A 6,000-nucleotide genomic window follows, 5' to 3' on the forward strand; every position below is an offset into this window, starting at 1 on the left:
TAATTAAAGAGTAAGTTTTTTAATAATTTTATCTTTCAAATATAAAAAGACAATTTACTTTATATTTTCATAGAGACGGGGACAAGTAATTAGTTTTTTTATATAAAAAAAATTTGTATAATACAGATCTGCTGGCACCGATATTTAAAACTCGTGTACGACAACAAATCTATTGGCCGTACCTCCGTAGAAACATAGCCCATACACTGACCAACAAATCTATTGTATCATGTAATTATTTATTTATTTAGTATAATCTACCTTTTTTAATATAATAAAAATTATCCAGCTTAAATAATCTTTTGAATTTTGATTCATAAAAAAATATTTTTGTTTTGATTTTAATTTCTGTGATTATTAGTTTTGTTTTAGTTTTTGTTATAAGTTAATAACATTAACTAATCGCATAATAATAATAATGCTCACACTCCATTGATTTATTGTGCCACCAAGTTACAAATAATTTTATTTTAATAAATTATGTTTTTAAATCATCATTTATTCAAAATGATTGAAACTTTTAAATTAGTTGATGAAAGATTTAAAAACATAATTTATATATAAAAAATAATATATGATTACTCTATAAGACTCCTTGATGATAAAATAAGTAAATGGATTTTCAACATATTTATCATCAATTAATGTTATTATTTAAGGAATAAAACGAAGAATATATATATATATTAAAAAACTTGAAAGGAGTAAAAAAAAAATTATATGTACAAAAGCAATCAAATTACATCAATTCTTAGCTTATTAATAATTCCTTTCTAAAATTTATTTATTTTTATCAATTTAGTTGTTGAATTATAAATATTTTTTAATTATTTATATTAGATTTTGAAAATCTACTGAATAGTAACAAATATGTAATAAAAAGTTATCATTACTTTTATATATATTAAAAAATATACTACGCTCAATTTTGAGGCATATCAATGAAGTTTTAAATAATTTTACGTTAATATAAAATGTTGAAAATATAGTTCATGATCTGAACTTTAAATCTAATATTAGATTTTGATATAAAATTATTTAATAAAAATATTAAATATTGTAAGAGTTTAATGGTGTAATTTGATCCCTTAATATAAGGAGGGATCAAATTATACTAATATAATTGTCAACTTTTACATATTATTTACAAATTCATATATGTGATTTTTCAAAATTTGTAATATTTATGGAAAATAATAAAACATATTAAACCAAACAGAAGAACATGTATCTTTATTTTCTTTTTTTTTTCTCTTCCCTTTATTTTCATGTGTACTAAACATGGTGTAATAGAACCTCAAGAAATTGATCCCAAGGATAACCTGCGGCTGAAGCAAGTAGTTAAGTTGTTCCTCCTTTACCGTTTGCCCTAGGTATTTACACTTGAGGAATGGTTGCCCTAGACACTAAAAAAAGATAACAATCCCTTATTCTTGGTGAGAGTTCAAAAGGGAGATACCAAGAATATTTTGATAGACTTAAAATCTTAGCCAAATTATATTTGAACTTCTGATTTAGGCTTTCAATTCAAGTTTGGGAAGTTTAATCTCTTGATTTTTGGTGAAAATTCAAGAGGAGGATTGCAAGAATTTTTCATTAGTCCTAAGATCTTGATCGAATTATACACACACCAGGACCAAACTTTAGATTCAAATTCCCAACCCAAGTCGAATAGGGCCCAAACCATGAAAGCAAAAAACAACGTATCAAAGCAATAACCATTACTAACTTAAAAAAGAATGGTATATTTATTGGGATGTAGACACAACTACTCACTACACATTTGTAGTCAAAACTCACTTCCCTTATCCGAAAATTGTAAAAGCTACGGATGTGTTTGATTTGACATTTGGAGAATCAATGAGATTTATCCTTCATGGAAAATTATACTTGCTTGTTCCACAAAAGAAATTCAGTTGAATTGAACATCATTTTCATTTAAACTAAAGTTGTAAAGTTACTTTTCTCTTACTTCTATGTGGAACGTAAAAAAAAAAAAAACTTCAAATATAAATCAAACTACATTAAACACATTTTTAACTAAATTTATGTTTACAAAATTAAATTTAACTAAATTTCACATTTTCAACCTTAATTCAAACACGCACTACAAGTAGTAACTTTGGTTCATATGTGTAAAAACACGTTTGCAATCCATTTCCAAACACACCACAAGGCTAGAAGCATTTAGAAAATAGAAGCGCGCATACTTTTGGAAGCTTGCTTTGTCCACCATGCACAATCAAGCGGAAATCACATTTGCCCTTACATATTGATGGTCATGGACCACCACACACTGAGAAATTTTCTAGATTTACTCTTCAATTCATTGGTAAAAATGGTATTTTTCTCTTCCCCAAATTCATTTAATTTTTTATTATTCATTGAATTGTTTTAGAAAACCTATTTACACATCAGAAAAACTTTAATTGGCCCTTTATTATACAAATTAGCTAACACTATGATACTTACAACTAATAAATTGTTGGTCAATTTTCATAATGTGAAAAAGAACTAAAGTAAAAATAAATTTCCCAACATTTATAGAACCTAAAACATATTAAGACAAAAAAATGACAAGTGAATGTCTTATAATTATAGAATTATATTTATAGCTAGGTGAAATGATTTAATTACGAAAAACATTTCATCCAATTAATTTAAAAGCCACGAGAATTATGCTAAAAAGTTATGAGAACAGTGCTCAAATAGACATAATTAATCAACATATACATGCATGGAAATGAGACATCGATAGCTAAGACATGAAGTGGGTGACCAACAATCAGATGGAGTGTGTTAGACTAAAACCTAATTAAAGCCCCCACTTTCATTTGGGATCCAAATTCTAATCTTCTTCCGCTGTTCCCGCCGTTGAACAATGTAGAAAGTTGAAATTAGGAGAAAAAAAGTGAAAGAAATCTAATAAAAAATAATGTACTAAATATAATTCTGAACACCATTAATGGAGCGGAACTAACTGGGTGGTTTCCTTGAGACAAGCAAACATGGTCCCAAGTGGGGGCTTCTTGACGGATATTATGACCAACCAAGAAACCACAGTAAGCTACCACATTGGGTGACTTTCTTTTTTTTTTTTCAAGATTATACTATTTTTTATGGGAGTTAATTCTACTCGAGTTGTGTAAAATTAGCCCGAATGACAATTTTTAAAAATATTTAACAGTTATATATCAAGAATTTAAACTCAAAATTATCAAAGGTCTTTCTGGAGAAACTATTACACTCAAATAATTTTACACCAATAAAAATTGGAGAAACTATTACACTTATACATTATATTCAAACAGACAATTAAAGGTCTTTCTAGTGAGTAGCGACTACAATGTTTTTTTTTTTAACAAAAACTAGTGACCACAATTGAGAAGCACAAGAAAAGTGATTATTCAAGCTGTAATTAACAGTTATAACGCAAAATATGATTTGCTTTTGACAATGTAACTAATTAAATTATAGGGCCATTTGCACACACATGTACGACCGCACCATACTTTTTTTTTTATTTTTGGCTTTTTACTGTTTTTTGTAAAAGTGAAGATTCGTCTATCTTTACCTCGAGCCAAGATACTCAGTAGTCAGTACTCACCATAACCTACCTAGAAGAATAAAATCATAATGACGATTGAAATCAAGAATCATATACTATAACTATAACTATAACTATAAACTTTTTTTAACTAACAACAAAACTTATCTAATGTATTTGTTCTATTGTAGTATTCAATATTAAATTCTAATTTTTAATGTTATTTTACTATTTAAAATAAAATAATTTCTTTTATCCAGCGCTTAACATAATAAATGAGCTTTGGACTATATTAATATTAGGGGACGAAAAAAAATCCATGTGTTGTATCTTGCTTGAATCTTACCTTATTTATACACAGATGAATAGAAGTAGCCAAATAAAAAAACAATAAGACAAACAACTACTACTTGCGTACTTGAGTAAAGATAGATCCTATATAGTACGTACTCCGAAACTACAAGAACGAAGAAGGAATTTCCTCTTTTTTTTTTTTTGAGAGAGAGAGGAATAAGGAATTTCCCTTATTTATCCTTTTCCCTTTGTTATTATTATTTTGGTGGCAGGTGTTACAAAATAATGAGGACAAAAAATGAAAGGAGGCAAGAGTTTGGTGTTATTTAAAGCTAAAAAAGTTGGGCTTGATTGTGTTGGAGGGATCTTTACATTAATTCATCTCTCTTCATTTCTCTTTCGTTTATTTTAAAGCAAAATTCCGAGCAATATGAATTGTGCTGAGCAATAAGGTACTATATTTGAATTGAATTTTCTACCAACTTAAAGGAACACCTTCTTATTGGTGTAATGCATTTAAGAATTCTCATAAATTCTAACACAAAATGTAATTGTACGAGCGAATGTTATATTACGATGCTTTGTTGTTGATTTTGATTGATTAAGAATTGGGCATTAATTAATTATGCACTTGAATCAAGTACTCCAACTTCATTTTAGATTATATATATATATATCAATTCACAATTTCACATTACTATATTCCCCCCTGAAAACGAATTGTTTGTTTTGTAGTACTGTATTTGATTGCCTTGATTTCAGGATTTCATCCGGTGCTGGCTGCTACAAGATTCCGAAAACTTAATTGAATCATAATCAATCAATTAACAGTAACGTGTCTGCGTGCACAGCAAAGACGTTCTAAAATCTAGTGATCGAGTTGCTGACAACTAGTGACAAGTACGATTTTTATGCCAGAATAAGTTTCCTTCAACCTGTGCCAACTAACAATAGCATAATAATGTAATTTTTGTCATCTCAAATTATTAACAAAAATATGAAAGAAACTAATAACGGCGGAAGAGTTTTCTTTTAAATAAACTTGATTCTAGAAAAGTAAATAAAAATATATTGAAGTTATTTAATTTAAAGTGTAATCACTAAAATTTAATAATAAATACACTTATTTTTTTAATGCTGATTTTGTATGTTTTAATGCACTTCTCTATTACTGCACTTTGGAATTAAAGAGTTGATTTTGTATTGTGTAGGAGGGTTGCTCATGACACTCATGAGTCATATTGTTTATTATTGCCCTTCTAAAAGCCTTGTTTTAGTTAAAACTACAAAAGTTGCCAATTCATACTTTAGGGTGGGTTTAGCACGGAGATAAGCCAATCAAATTATTCACTCTCTAGTTAGGATATCTACGTTCCATGCTAGTAATAATCTTTTCGGGCATAAAGAAAGATGATTTAATATCCAGACAAATTACACCATAAAGAAAGAAATGGAGAGACCGTACACCCATAAAATTGTATAATTAAAGATGATTTAATTAAATAAATAAATTAATACTATCTCTATATCAACAAGATGTATAATTTTTAACAAGATATATAATTTTTTTGATAATATTAAAGATGCTACATATCTTGTAGAGGAAGTAATTATATTTGAAGAAGGTTAAAGTTAATCCAGCGGATAGAGCTCTTTTGAGAATAATTAAAATAATTATATATTAAGAATTTGAATTTGAGAGTTTTTTTTATATTATAATATTGGTTTAAAATATTCATGAAGTATTAATTAAATTTGGTTGAAAATGATAAACACATATAATGTAAATTTTTTTAATATAATTTATTTCATATTTAAGAATAAAATTTAAATCTTGAATCAATTGGTTAAGTGTCACAATTTACTTTGTTGATTTTTTATATTTTGTATGAATGAAAGACATTTTTCAATTTCAATCAGTTGAGTTTTATCTTCTTAATAAAATTTGAAACTTTTAATTAACTTAAAACATTTTTATATCAATTCATCAAGACAGTTAATAATAAATGCAAATTTATATACAATAGTATTATAATTGTTTTTATATTTAAATAACAATATAATGAAATTGCTTGCTGGAACTAGCTTGCAAAAATGCAAATCACCTACCGACGAATTTTGTATTATTGTTACTCTGTTCAGGCTTCAGATTTCAGACA

This window comes from Glycine max, chromosome 2 (assembly GCF_000004515.6).
Source record: "Glycine max cultivar Williams 82 chromosome 2, Glycine_max_v4.0, whole genome shotgun sequence".
Classification (NCBI taxonomy): domain Eukaryota; kingdom Viridiplantae; phylum Streptophyta; class Magnoliopsida; order Fabales; family Fabaceae; genus Glycine; species Glycine max.